Consider the following 15,528-nt stretch of genomic DNA (forward strand, 5'->3'; position numbering starts at 1 on the left):
CTGGTGATTAGAATGCAAAAGTTAGAAACAAAGAAGAAGGATAGGTAGTTGGAAAATATGGCCTTAGTGATAGAAACAACGCTGGAGATCGAATGATAGAACTTTGCAAGACCAACAACTTCTTCATTGCAAATAGCTTTTTTCACCAACATAAACAGCAACCATATACATGGATCTCACCAGATGGAACACATAGGAATCAAATCAACTACATCTGTGGTAAGAGACAGTGGAAAAGCTCAATATCTTCAGTCAGAACAAGGCCAGGGTCCAACTGTGCAAAGACCATCAATTGCTAATATGCAAGTTCAAGCTGAAACTGAAGAAAATCAGAGCAAGTCCACAAGAGCCAAAATATGACCTTGAGTATATCCCACCTGAATTTAGAGGCCATCTCAGAATAGATTTGACGCCTTGAACACTAATGACTGAAGCCCAGACGAGTTGTGGAATGACATCAAGGACATCATACATGAAGAAGGCAAGAGGTCATTGAAAAGACAGGAAAGAAAGAAAAGACCAAGGTGGGTGTCAGAGTAGACTCTGAAACTTGCTTTCGAAACTTGAGCAGCTAAACCAAAAGGAAGAAATGATGACGTAAAAAACTGAACGGAAGATTTCAAAGAATTGCTCGAGAAGACAAGGTAAAGTATTAAAATGACATGTGCAAAGAGCTGGAGATGGAAAACCAAAAGGGAAGAACACCCTCGGCATTTCTCAAGCTGAAAGAACTGAAGAAAAAATTCAAGTCTTGAGTTGCAGTAGTGAAGGATTCTATGCGGAAAATATTAAGTGACGCAGGAAGCATCAAAAGAAGATGGAAGGAATACACAGAGTCATCATACCAAAAAGAATTAGTGAATGTTCAACCATTTCAAGAGGTGGCATATGATCAGGAACCAATGGTACTGAAGGAAGAAGTCCAAGCTGCACTGAAGGCATTGGTGAAAAACAAGGCTCCAGGAATTGATGGAATATCAATTGAGATGCTTCAACAAACAGATGCAGTGCTGGAAGTGCTCACTCGTATTTGCCAAGAAATACGGAAGAGAACTCCCTGGCCAGCTGACTGGAAGACATCTATATTTATGCCTAGTCACAAGAAAGGTGATCCAACTGAATGCAAAAATTATAGAACAATATCATTAATATCACACTCAAGCAAAATTTTGCTGAAGATCATTCAAAAGCGCCTGGAGCAGTATATCAACAGGGAAATTCCAGAAATTCAGCCCAGATTCAGAAGAGGATGTGGAACCAGGATATCGTTGCTGATGTCAGATGAATCCTGGCTGAAAGCAAAGAATACCAGAAGGATGCTAACCTGTGTTTTATTGACTATGCAAAGGCATTCAACTCTGTGGATCATAACAAATTATGGATAACATTGTGAAGAATGGGAATTCCAGAACACTTAATTGTGCTCATGAGGAATCTGTACATATATCAAGAGGCAGTTGTTCAGACAGAGCAAGGGGATACTGAGTGGTTTAAAGCCAAGAAAGGTGTGCATCAGGGTTGTATCCTTTCTCCATACCTATTCGATTGGTACGTTTAGCAAATAATCTGAAAAGCTGGACTATATGAAGAAGAATGGGGCATCAGGATTGGAAGAAGGCTCATTAACGACCTGCATTATGCAGATGACACAATCTTGCTTGCTGAAAGCGAAAAGAACTTGAAGCACTTACTGATGAATATCAAAGACCACAGCCTTCAGTGTGGATTACACTTCAACATAAAGAAAACAAAAATCCTCACAACTGGACCAATAAACAACATTATGATAAATGGAGAAAAGACTGAAGTTGTCAAGGATTCATTTTACTTGGATCCACAATCAACACCCATGGAAGGAGAAGTAAAGAAATCAAAAGACGCATTGCATTGGGCAAATCTGCTTTTAAAGTGTTGAAAAGCAAAAATGTCGCCTTGAAGACTAAGATGCACCTGACCCAAGCCATGGTATTTTCAATCACATCATATGCATGTGAAAGCTGGACAATGAATAAGGAAGACCGAAGGAGAGTTGACGCCTTTGAATTGTGGTGTTGGCGAAGAATACTGAATATACCATGGACTGCCAAAAGAATGAACAAATCTGTCTTGGAAGAAGTACAACCAGGTTGCTACTTAGAAGCAAGGGTGGAGAGACTTCGTCTTACATACTTTGGACATGTTGTCAGGAGGGATCAGTCCCTGGAGAAGGACACCATGCTTGGTAAAGTACAGGGTCAGCGAAAAAGAGAAAAATCCTCAACGAGATAGATTGACACAGTGGCTGCAGCAATGGGCTCAAGCACAACAACGATTGTAAGGATGGCGCAGGACCAGGCAGTGTTTCATTCTGTTCTGGGTGGGGTCACTATGAGTCGGAACCAACATTCAATCTATATGCTGAGCAAATAATCTGAGAAGCTGGACTATACGAAAAGGAACGGGGGATCAGGATTAGAGGAAGACTCATTAATAACCTGCATTATGCAGATGACACAACATTTCTTGCTGAAAGTGAAGAGGACTTGAAGCACTCACTGATGAAGATCAAAGACCATCACCTTCAGTATGGATTACACCTCAGCATAAAGAAAACAAAAATCCTCACAACTGACCCAATAAGCAACATCACGATAAACAGAGAAAAGATTGGCATAGTCAAAGATTTCATTTTACTTGGATTCACAATCAACACCTCTGGAAGCAGCAGTCAAGAAATCAAAAGACGTAGTGTATTGTGCAAATTGGCTGCAAGAGGTCTCTTCAAAGTGTTAAAAAGCAAATATGTCACCTTGAAGACTAAGGTGTGCCTGACCCAAGCCATGGTGCTTTCAATCACCTCATATGCATGCAAAACTGGATGATGAATAAGGAAAACAGAAGAATTAACGCCTTTGAATTGTGGTGCTGGTGAAAAATATTGAATATATCATGGACTGCCAGAAGAATGAATAAATCTGTCTTGGAAGAAGTACAACCAGAATGCTCCTTAGAAGCAAGGATGGCAAGACTTCTTTGAAGGTACTTTGGACATGTCATCAAGAGGAACCAGTCCCCGGAGAGAACATCATGCTTGATAAGGTAGAAGGTCAGTGAAAAAGAGGAAGACCCTCAAGGAGATGGATTGCCATACTGGCTGCAACAAAGGGCTCAAACACATAGCAATGATTGTGAGGATGGTGCAGTACTGGGCATTGTTTCCTTCTATTGTACATAGGGTCTCAATGAGTTGGAACGCACTCAACAGCACCTAACAACAACAAAGGCAAGATCCTAGCAAGGCTGACCAAGAAAAAAAGAAGATAAGTCACATCATTCATTATTTAGAATGAAAACGGAAGCATGATTACAATGCACTAGAAAGTTCCAAAAATCACAAGAGAACACTATGAACAACTGGGTAACAATAAATTGAAAACTTCAATAAAATTGATAGTATTTTTAGAAATAAAGATTGTCAAAAATAAACTAAGATGGAATAGAGACCTAAATGATACAGTAATCATTAATACTAAATGAAAATTCAATCAAAAATCTCCTTTGTCAGAAGGTCCCAGACCTAGATAGTGATACTGAAAAGTCTCATCAGAGCTTAAAGACCCAACAGCTCCTGTCCTACATACACTGTTTCAATGAATAGAAAAATAGGAAATATTAATCAATTTACTTTATGAGGCTGCTACATGGTATCTATATTTTGATACCAAAATTAGACAAGGGAAGTAGAAGAAAAGAAAAATTTAGGTAATCTCATTTATGCAAAAACCCTTAAGAAAAAAATCCTATAAAAAAGAATCCAGCTGTCTTAGTTTCTGTCTTAGTCATCTAGTGCTACGGTAACAGAAATACCCCAAGTGGGTGGCTTTAACAAACAGAAACCTATTTCCTCACAATTTAGGAGGCTAGAAGTCCAAATTCAGGGTGCCAGCTCTAGGAGAAGGCTTTATCTCTCTGTCAGCTCTGGAGGAAGGTCCTTGTCTCTTCTGAGTTTCTGCTCCTGGTTGACCTTCATGTGGCTTGGCATCTCTTCCTCACATGGATGGCATCTCTGCTTCTCACATGCATGTTTAATTTCTTTTATATCTCACACGAGATTGACTTAACACACACCCTACACTAATCCTGTCTCATTAATGCAACACAGACAACCCGTTCCCAGATGGGATTACAACCACAGGCATAGAAGCTAAGGTTTACAACAGAAGTTTTGGGGGACAGAGTTCAATCCATAACAGTTTCCTAGGACTGCCATAAAAAAATAAAATAAAAAACCACCAGGTGGTGGCTTTGAAGAACAGAAATGTATATTTTCACAGTTTTCGGAGACTAGAAGTCCAAATCAGGGCATCAGCCAAAAGAATCAGTTCCACCAGAAGAGGCCTCGTGATCTCCTGTGCAGGTTGGAAGGATGGTGGCTCTCTTTTCTGGGGAGGAATCAAGGAAAACTGGGCTTTGGTGAGCAGGGAGGTGCGGGGCTGGGGAGGAGATGAGGAGTTTGGATATGAACGGGTCACTATTTGAGGTTCCTGTTCGATATCCAGGTCGAGACAGTGAATAGGGCATTTGAAGTCTGGTCAGCAGGGGAGAGACCTGGGCTGGGGATGTGAAACGGAAAACCTGAGACTGCAGGTGACATTCAAGGCTATAAGAGCAGATGGAGGTGCTGGGTAGATGTAGAGCACCAAGGGTTCTGCAGTAGCAAGTGATCGGGGGATGAGAAGACACCATGAAGAAATGAGAAGGGGTAGTGGGACACACTGGAGCCAGCAGAAACAGCGTTTCAAGGAGGAGAAGGTGTAGTATGTGAATCCTCCTGACAGTCAAGGAGCGTCGGCCTGGACAATGACTGATGAACTTAGCAATCAATCATCAATGTGCTTGACAGAGTAGGCAGAGAGGAGTGGAGACAGCGAATATAAACGAGTAACAGGGGAAGAATGATGTTCACAATAGCAACAAAATCTAAGACAAAAAAAAACAAAAAGTAGGAATGACCTTTATGGGAAACAATTAGGAAACATTATAGGAGAGCATTTAAAATGCCTAACTAGAAATATGTACCACAGTTGAGGATGGTAAGTTTCAATATCTTAAAATGTCACTTCTTTCCGAAGAATTCGTAATTAATAATATAGTTTCTACAAAGTCCTGTGGAATTTGATAACTTTATCCTAAAATGCACCTGTAGGAGCAGAAATAGGTTGGGTATCCACCCCTGGCTCTCCAGGACATTGTGAACGCAACATGGTGTTGGCAAAGAAAGGCCTCCCGCCTCCAAACGCCGCATGTCGACACAGCTTCTCCACAATTTGAGGCCGGGTATCACGGGTGAAGATTCCACTCAGAGACCACTCTCTGAGGAAGGAAGACCACAGGGCATTTGCACACCTCTGGAGCTCCCGGCTTTTCCAGTGACTTGCTACAGGGCTTTGCTCAGAGCCTGGCACCCCGTAAAACCCCATAGATGTTGTCGTCAATAACATCTCCCTGAGGAAGAGAACACACAAAGGCACTCTTGCCTGTCCTCCTATGGAAGGCCAAGAGGACAGCCCAGGGCCCAGACCATCTGCAGGCCACACCCTAAGTCCTTCTTGATGGTGGCTACTTCCACCCCCAGGAACCCAGAGGATCCCCCACCCAGAGTTCTCACCTGCACAGGTGGGCATAGGCTGGGGGTCTTAGAGAGAGAGAGGTGCCCACCTCTCACCTCTCATGCACTCATTTCTAGACCTGACCTGCTGACACAGCTGTCCATCCCATAGGATAGCCACTGTCCACAGATGCCTATTTAAATATGAATTAATTAAAATTAAGTAAGATTAAAAATTCAGGTCCTCAGTCAGATGAGTTACATCTCAAGCATTCAATACCTGCATGTGGCCAGGAAGTCCTGTTGGACAGCACAGATAGAGAACACGCCTATCATCACAGAAGGTTCTGTCAGTGGTGCTGTATGAAGATGGCAGGGGGCAGCCTTACACAGAGCTGAGGGAACAGTAGACAGTTGTAGTTGTCTGAAGGAAACAACACGGGAGACTCCTGCCTGCCTTAGATCCCCTGCACACATACATGCACACACATACAGAGACACACAGATGCATGCTCATACAAACTCATATACACTCATACACTCACAAACTCACACGTACATGCACACGGACATACACAAATGCACACTTACATACCCACACACACAGAGACACACACTCACAGGAACATACACTCACAGACACACGTATGCACACATTCAGAGACACACAGATGCACACTCACACAAACTCGCATATACTCACACTCACAGACACACACATGCATGTACACACAGACACACAGATGCACACTCACACACACACAAACTCATACACACACAGACGCACACTCACACACACAACCCACAAACAGTAGTCCACTTTATCTGTGAGTGCTATGTTCCAAGACCCCCCCAGATGCCTGAGACTTCAGATAGTACTGAACCCTATACACTATGATTTGCCCTATGCGTACACACCTATGATACAGTTCAATTTACAAATTAGGCACAGTAAGAGATTAATAATAATAACTAATAATAAAATAGAACAATTATGACAATATATTGTAATAAAAGTTATGTGAATAATGGAGCAGGATGGCTTAAGATTTCATCAGGTTACAAACTCATCTAACATATTCAAAACACAGTTGAGCGCAGGTAACCGAAAACATGGATAAGGGGGGATTACGGTACACTCATACAGACATACACACATGCATATACACACTCACACACGCCCACAGGCAAGTGCACACACGTGCACACGCACTTGCACATACCCAGATATAAACACCTCTCACATGGCCTTCACTCCCAACACAGATTGAAATGTGGTTGTATCAGCTCCTATCATCCTCTAAGATGTAAACTGGGTGACTAAGCCAACCAGTCACCCTTAGCCTGGTGGGGCACAGACAAGTTTCTTGGCACCCGAGCCTCACCTCAGATGGGAGCTTTTGGGTTTGCTTTGGGTGGGGCCATTCCAACAGCCTGATGGGAGGTTGAGTAGAGGAGTCTGTGAAGGGGAACATCTGGGACACCCTGCCAGTCTGTAAGCAGGGTTACTGGAATAGTGGCAGCTTGTACTTCAAATTCCAGGGCAGCCAGCAGGAGGAAAACACTCAGGTGTCTCCCATGCGTGGCTTCCACATCGTCCAGCGTTGGTGGTGGTGATGGTGGTGGTACTGTCGAGCTATATCGTCCAGCATAGTCTTACATTTAAAACGCTGTAACAATTATCCCCTTTTTATTGACAAGAATCTCCCTTAGAGCAAGAGAAGGAGCTGTTGCTGTCTCATCCACCTTTTTAAAGATTTACTTCTGACACGAAGGTTCAATTTCATGACCATAAACCGCCCCCCCCACCCGCCCCGGAAGCTGTCCAGTGCCCCGCAGACCCTGGGTGGTGATGTGGGAGAGTTAGCCTTGAAGCAAGGCAGGGTCTCCTGTTAGCGTGCAGGGTGAGTCCTGTCTACAGGGAAAAATCTAACTGTGGAGCCTTCAGTCGTTCTCCCTCCCCCTTTGCTGGCTGCGGTAAACAGACTTTTCTTCTTTCCTTTCATCCCCGTGGTCTGGGCTCTGCATCTGTCCCTCTGGCATTGTCCCCGCTAACAGCCATGCAGCCGGGGCCAGCTCCAGGAGCAAGATGAAGGGCGGCATTGATGCTGTGTCGCGCAACCCCTATAACTGGCAACAGCATTGGGTGTGTGCGCAAGCATGTGTGCGTGAGTGTGTGTGGGAGCATGTGAGTGTGTGTGTGTATGTCTGTGTGCATGCGTATGCATGCCTGAGTGTGTGCATGTGTATGTGAGTGTGTGTGAACAGGTATGTGAGTGTGAACATGTGTGCATGTGTGTGGTTGTAAGTGCATGCATTGTTGCATGTGAGTGTGTGTGCGCAGGGAACACAGAGGACAGGATCCATGGGCTCGTGGGGAGATGTGTGAGAAAGCAGACACAGCTGCAGCCTGGCTCCCCTGGAGGAAGATGGCAGGAGCCACAGGAGGAACAGATGTGGCCATGCGTGTCCTACCAGAGGAGTCCCCTGCAGGTGGTCTGAGCTTGGCTTTGGGGGGTTGACAGCAGTGCCCAGCTTGCTAATGGAAAGGGAGCACAGAGATGGCCCTCCAGTGGGAGTCAGAAATGGTGAGTTTGCAGCCCCTAGACACAAGGCTGTCTGTGAGCAATAAGACTTTCAGCTAACAAGTTGCTGCCGACTTTCTTTGCACTTAGCATGTGCCCAGCCTTCGGCTCACAGAAAAGTTAGTAGGTATCTTGTTGATCTAGTGCTGCTGCAAGAGAAATACAAGCGAGTGGCTTTAACAAGCGGAAATTCATTTCCTCACAGTTTAGGAATCTAGAAGTCCAAATTCAGGGTGCCAACTCTAGAGAAAGCCTTTCTCTTTCTTTCAGCTCTGGAGGAAGGTCTTTGTCTTTTTCGAGCTTCTGCTCCTGGGCAATCTTCATGTGGCTTGTCATCTCTCTCCCACCATCTCTGCCTCTCTGGCTTGCTTGCTTAATCTCTTTTACATCTCAAAAGAGATTGACTCAAGACCTGCCCTACATTAATCCTGTCTCATTAATGTAATAAAGACAACCCATTCCCAAACAGGATTATAACCATAGTCATAGAGGCTAGGATTTACAACACATGTTTTTGGGGGACACAATTCAGTCCATAAAAGTAGGTGAGTCAACATCTTGGGACTAGGACATTCGAGGAGAATTAAGGACTTGGAAGATGGAGCCAGATAACTTCTGGTGTGTGGTCCCATCAAGTCTCTCGACCCCCTTCCTGGGAGTACCTGGCCAGCAGTCCCAAATTACTATGTCCAGGTCACACAGTGGTTGCAGACTCCATAACAGTGGCCCTGGTTTCCTTTGCAGACACTGCTCTCCCATGGCACCCCTCCCATCCTGGTTCCCAGGAGAACTGCAGGGGATAAGGGGAATGGGCTAGCTTCCTTCTGGCACATCCCCAAGGGGGCGAGTGGGCCAGACTCCATGATCACAGCTTGGTGTGACAGCTGTCACCATCAGAAGAAGACAGGGTCACACAGAAAACAATGCAAGACAAATCCAGGACTCAACAGCCACATGACTCGGCATCTACCCCAGCCTTCTACACCATTCAGCTTCCTGCAGCTTTTGTTCCCAATAAGAACTAGGAAACGATGAAACCCAGCCCCTTCCCTGGAGACAAGGCTATGAGCATTTGAGGAAATGAGTCTGGGAGCAAGGGCAGCATCCACAGCATGATGGCTGGAGGCGTCCAGCGACAGTAGTCAGGAGGCAGTGATGCTCCATCCACGCCTGTATCCCAGGGCCTCAGCGCCAACCACCCCCACCCACAACCTGCTGAGGGCTGATCCTGGGATGCCAGATTGTTCAGCACCACTGCTGTTAGTGGATGCGTACACCTTCTAGGAGTGGGTGCACATGCCTGATGGAGAGAGCTCAGGATATGGGGGCTTATCCTGGGCAGAATCACCACCATAAGTACCACAGTTAGGCTACCTGGGAGGACAGTAAAGGGAGGCTCAGTGAAGGTAAGGGCAATCCTCAAAGATGACACAGCAGCCCAAACAATGGACTCAAACCTACCAACAGCCACAGAGATGGCACAGAAACAGGAAGGGTTTTGTTCTGTTGTCCATGGGAACACCATGAGTTGGAGCCAACTCAACCACAACTAACAACAGCAAGATGGAGATGTGAGCAGTGCCTCCCTCAGAGCTGTTGAGAGAACTAAATGCTTTACATTTATCTGCAAAGTGCACAGAGCACCAGACAAGGGTCTGACAGACAAATAAGACCAAGATCCCTTCCCTCTCTTGGAACAGGTGCCTACATGTCATTCAGCAATTAAGTAAGAACAGTCCCACCCAGGAAAGCCTGTGGACTTCATTCTGGAGAGCAGAGAGCAGGCAGGGCTCTTATGTGACAGGAAAGGGGCACAGCTGGGGAGACCCCCACCATCCGTCTACTGGGAAAGATCTGACAGCAGGTGGGTCACCCCGTCACAGGTCCCTCTAGCTCCCCAGCGGTGTCCAGCACATTCCTGGGCTCCAGCTGCAATTTGGGCACTGCAGGGTGAAGCGCTATGATCCCAGGCCGGGCCATCTCAGCTCGGACACTCGGCTTAGAGCTTTGTAATCCAACACCAGGACATCAGAGGCCCTGACAGGGACATACGTGTGAGCTTTAGGACCTCTGTCTGTCTGTCCATCACAGAGCTGAGTCTGCTTTCAGGCCCAGGGCAGCAGGGGGCTGCACACAGGGGCTGATCCCAAAGGGAGTGGGTTAATCAGTGGATCTGTGAGATGATAGCACAATGGGGAGAGTCCTGGACTCAGAGAGATGATGGGCCCTGGACTCGACCCTTGGCAGCTGATGGAACAGAGCCAAGCTTCTGTGCCAAGCATTTGTGTTATGGAAACATCCAGGGCAGTGGGCTGAGGCTGAGGACCCTTTGCAAGCTCTCTGGGAGTTTCTATTTCCCATGGTGATGATGAGAAATGGGGCAGAGATCACTGAAAACGACGTCCGAAGGACATATCCATTCCCTCCCTTGGGCCGTGACTGTTCTCTGACCAAGAAGCTGGAGACACAGAAGGGGCAACGTTACCCTTTCCAAGATGATCAAGGACACTTAGGGTCCCATGTTCACTTGCAGTGGAAAGTATGGTTTAGTACCTGATAAGGATTGGCCCCAGGTGTGGGCTCGTTATCCAGCCTTCGAAATGACATTTTTTTCATTCAGTGGAAGCAGAGTATACAACTTCAATGCATGCTGACACATAAATCACCATCAAAATTAGAATTTATGCATTATTCAAGTCACCTAGAAAGCACTGAGTAATGTCTCTGTCTCCTGTGGCTGCCATAGCAAAACAACACAAAGGAGGGCTCCAAAGAACAAACGTTTATTGTCTCAAAGTTCTGGATGCTGAAGTCCAAATCCAGGGTGTCAGCGTGCAGTGGTCCTCTGGGGCACTAGCAAACGGTTCTTCCTCATCTCTCCAGCTTCTGCTGGCCCCAGGCATTTTAGTTTGTAGACAGATCCTCACATGGTGTCTTCCCCTGTGCTTCCCTGTGTTATGTCTGTCCTGCCCATTTATAATCTTTTCAATACCCAATTATTTTCTGCTTTGAATTTTTTGTTGTTATCATGTGTTTTAACTAATGGAAGCAAGCTGAATCATTGAGTGTCTCTGAATTTTTGGTAGGTAGCTTGGATTTTTTTCTTGCCCGTCCCACAACCCTACTCTCAGAGTACAGAGGGACATATGTGTACAACTTAAAATGTTTTCAAAATCCATTTGTTGTTGTTTGGTGCCTTCATGTAGGTTATGACTCATAGTGACCCTATGCACTACGCAGTCCTGGGTCATCCGCACAATTGTTGTTATGCTTGAGCCCGTTGTTACAGCCACTGTGTCAATCTACCTCTTTGAAGGTCTTCCTCTTTTCCACTGACCCTGTACTTTACCAAGCATGATGTCCTTCTTCAGGGACTGATCCCCCCTGACAACATGTCCAAAGTATGTAAGAGGCAGTCTCACCATCCTTGCTTCTAATGATCATTTTGGCTGTACTTCTTCCAAGATAGATTTGTTTGTTCTCCTGGCAGTCCATGGCATATTCAATATTCTTCACCAATGTCATGATTCAAAGGCACCAATTCTTCTTCAGTCTTCCTTATTCATTGTCCGGCTTCCACATGTGTATGAGGACAACACACCACGTGGGAGTTTGGTCTCCTTCCTTGCCCCCACCCTCCTCTTCCACATTTGAAGAAGAAGTTCATATCACGGAGCTCAGAACTGATGGACACGCAGCACACCCAGGCTCATTAGGCAGTAGAGAAAGTAACAGCATTTCTCGGGATTGATGGTGGGTCAGGAGGGGAGGTGGCTGAAGGCACAAAGGCTCCCAACCTTGCAGCCATCAATCCCTGCCAGCACCCATCCCAAAGTGGTAGTGCCATTGTGCCAAAAGGGAGCCCAGGCCAGACCAGGATGGGTATCTGCTGGGACATTGCCATTTCTGGAACTTTAGGGCACTCCTCAGGGAGCTCCTCACCACTCCCTCCCCAGCTCTACCCCCTCCCCAGCCTCAGCAGAGCCAGGCTGGTGGTATGAGCCCTGTCCCAGCATTCCGCTCATGTCGAGTCTGTTGTGCAATCCTCTCGGACCGGTGGACACCTAATTAAAGCAAATTAACGATCTGAAGCAGAAACTGTGTTTAATGGAGCCCTTGCCCAGGCTTGTAGACGGTGCCAGGGCTGTTTGCCGACAAATATTTACCAGCCCTTCGTGCGGAAAAGCCGGGCCACCTGTTCCCTGCCCTCTTCTCAAGAAGGCCAGGCTCCCTGCCGGGCTGCGGTGCTGCAGTGGACTCCTCACACCTTCTCTGCCCCAGCCCCAGCCTCGTGGTTTACTGCTCAGGGGCAGCCGGGATGTGCTCACCTGAGCGTCATCTGCCACCTCATGGCAAGCCAGACACCTTTCCAGAGCATGGCTGCAGGTCCCCTTCCTTATGATCCAGTTAGAGTTGGCTTTCACTGTCAGCATGTTAGCTAGACGGATAATAGGGTGGAAGTTCTGGGCGGGCAAGGCCAACAGCTTAAGGGTGCCTCCATTAAAACATTGTCCTTTCTGGAAGCAGAGGTGACGCCTCCTGGCTCCTGGAACTGCCTCAACGTTCGGACTGTGGCCCCATCACACAGCATGACAACTATAACAAAGACGAATGCTTTTAACAACGCATCTCAAAATAGAAGGGGAAAGAGGAAAGAGTAAAAGCTTCAGAGAGAAGGCAAGAAGTAAGGCAGACAGATGATGAGGGGAGGAGAGGGGGAACTGATGAACAGTGAAGGAGGGAGGGAGGCCTGGAGAAGCGCCTTTGCCTTCACCTCCACATTCCGAAGTAAATCATGCTGAATATTCTCCTTTAATGCCCTTAGCACTGCAGCGGTGCCGTAGCGGCCACCAAACCACAATGTGGGCACTCCACTCCCTGTGTCTCAGACAGGTGAGCCAGGCTGTTCAGGGGCACACACGGAGCCGGAGCACACCAGGATGCCTCCAGTGAAAGGGCAGATCCTTGCCCTCTTCAACCCCAGACAGTCCCTGTCGTTTTAAGCATGCATCGGGTTCATTCACATCTACATGAAACTCTCTGCTGTGAATCTGGTTTACTCAGAAGCCTGAGGCCAACAAGGAGAAGCCTATCTTACAGGTGAAGACACCAAACCACTGTCTTCAGCCCCTGGGGCCGCTGTAACACAGCACCACAAAGCATAGCACCACAAACGGGCAGCTTAAAACAACAGAAATTCACTGCCTCACAGCTCAGGGGCCAGAAGTCCAAGTCAGGGCATCAGCCATGTTGGTTCCCTCTGAGGCTTTGAGGAAGAACCCTCTCCATGCCTATCTCCTGGCTTCTGGTGACGGCCAGCAATCCTTGGGGATTCATGGCTTGCAGAAGCATCATTCCAATCTGCCTCCAGCACCACAGGTCTTTCTCCATGTCCGAGTCTCTCCTCTTTCATAAGGACACCACTCATATGAGATAAGGGTTCACCCTGCCCCAGCATGGCCTCACAGTAACCTAACTGGCAATATCTTCAAAGACCTGTTTCCAAACCAGGTCACATTCACAGGTACCAGGGTTAGGACTTGGATAGCTTTTGGGGGGACACAATTCAACCCATAACAGCCACACGAAAAGTGGATACCTTCCCGGGTCACAGAGGCAAGGAGAGTCAAGCATACTCAGTCTTCACATTGATGCCCCCAGCTTTTACCACCTGGCCCCTTTCTCCCTCGGCACACGAGCCCCAGTGCAGAGGGCCCTCAGTACATTTAGGAACCCATGAAAATATTTGCATTTCTTTTAAAATAAGAATGGAAAATGAACTTTTAGCCCCCCCCAAAAAAAAATATTTTAATGAATAACACTAAGGCGTTCTTCTTTATGGTGACACGGCTGTAAATGCCCTTTCTTGTGGATGCTGTGAGGTTGAGGTGTGGCCTGTGCCTATGGCTAGGGCTCCCCAGGCCCCAAGACCAGCAGCTCTGGCAGTTGGCCAGCCTGTCCCCCAACATCATTTGTGGCTGGTCCCCTGGGCTTCTCCCTGCACCAGCACTGGAGGATGGAGATGTGGTGTGCCCCAGCCCTGCAATAGGTAGAATGGTGTCCCCCAGAAAGATATGCCCAAGCCCTACCCCTGTACCTACAAACAAGACCTTGTTTGGGAACAGGTTTTTCTTCTGTTATCAGCTACCGTGGGGTCTTATCAGTATAGGGTGGGTCCTAGTCCTAGTCCCTTCTGAGTGGTGTCTTATAAAAGAGGACAGAAACAGTCACACGCTAGGGTAAGAACATCATGTGATGATGGAGGCAGATGCACCTACAAGCAGCAAAGGGTGCCAAGCACTCCTGGGAACCACCAGAACTGAGGAGAGCCCGGGAAGTGTCCTCTCTCAGAGCCCCCAGGGGAATCGACACACAGCTGAGACCCTGAATTTGGACTCCCACCTCCAGAACCATAGGAGAATAGATTCTGTCATTGGCAGCCCCCTTGTGTGGGGCCGTCACAGCTGCCCCGGACACTGAGAGGCCCCAAGGAGCTCCCTCCAGAAAAAGCCATCTCCCTGCACTGGTCCCAGGGACCAAGACCTCTCCCTCTTCCTGTCCTTCCCTAGCCTCCACATGGTGACCTCGGAGTAGGGCTCTGCCCCCACCCCCAGGAGACGCCCTCAGGCCCCAAGGACTGGCAGGCCAGTGATGGTTGGTGGGGTCACGGGGGTGGGAGGGCAGGCAGATGGACCCCGTAGGGCAGCTCCTATGCTGGGCCACCCCCCCAAAGACCGGTCCCTTCCCTCTGCCCTGCATTCCCGCTCACCTCCAACCCTACGTTCCTAGGTGCTGGGGGCGGGCTCTTCACCAAGACAGTACACAGCCCAGGAATTCGCTTTCTCCCCAGGCCTGTCCCAGCCTGAGCTGCAGGCCCGTGGGCATAGAGGCCCATCTGCTGCTCAGGTATTTCTGGATTGGACGCAGCCAGCAGGCCTGGCTCACGGAGGGGAGTCCCAGCTACAGACCACTCCTCTTGTGCCCCAAAGCTAGGTGACCCCTATTTCTGAACATCAAATGCAGGAAGATGAGTGCATTGCACCCTGGCTTCTGAGGAGAGACCCCTCCCCCCATGTGCCAGAAGGCACAGGACCTGGGCTGGGTTTTCTGTTTGGACCCTTCTTCCAGGTATGCACCCTAGCAGGGCTCCAAGCTGCCAGGTCTACTCCAGGAATGTTGTCATTGCTCAGGAATGTTATCTGTGGGGAAGGGCTCAAGATTACAAGTCGAGATCTACCCAAGCATGCAGAAGTACAACTCCAAAATCAACAGGTTGAGAGGGGCCGGCACCTACAAAAAGAGAAGTTACCCCAACATCTCCTGAAGGCAGGCCGCTCCCTCCCTGAAGGCACACGC

General features: G+C 47.7%; 1 long non-coding RNA gene across 1 annotated transcript in view; it reads right to left on the reverse strand.

The window, feature by feature from the left end:
- The window catches only part of LOC126087987 (uncharacterized), a 50,984-nt gene extending 35,939 nt beyond the window's left edge, over positions 1-15,045 (reverse strand). Inside the window, exon 1 of the long non-coding RNA XR_007519916.1 lies at positions 14,942-15,045. This is a non-coding gene — a long non-coding RNA (uncharacterized LOC126087987). The remainder of the gene's footprint in view (positions 1-14,941) is intronic.
- Between the last annotated feature and the right edge of the window lie 483 nt (positions 15,046-15,528).

This window comes from Elephas maximus, chromosome 1, assembly GCF_024166365.1.
Source record: "Elephas maximus indicus isolate mEleMax1 chromosome 1, mEleMax1 primary haplotype, whole genome shotgun sequence".
NCBI lineage: Eukaryota > Metazoa > Chordata > Mammalia > Proboscidea > Elephantidae > Elephas > Elephas maximus.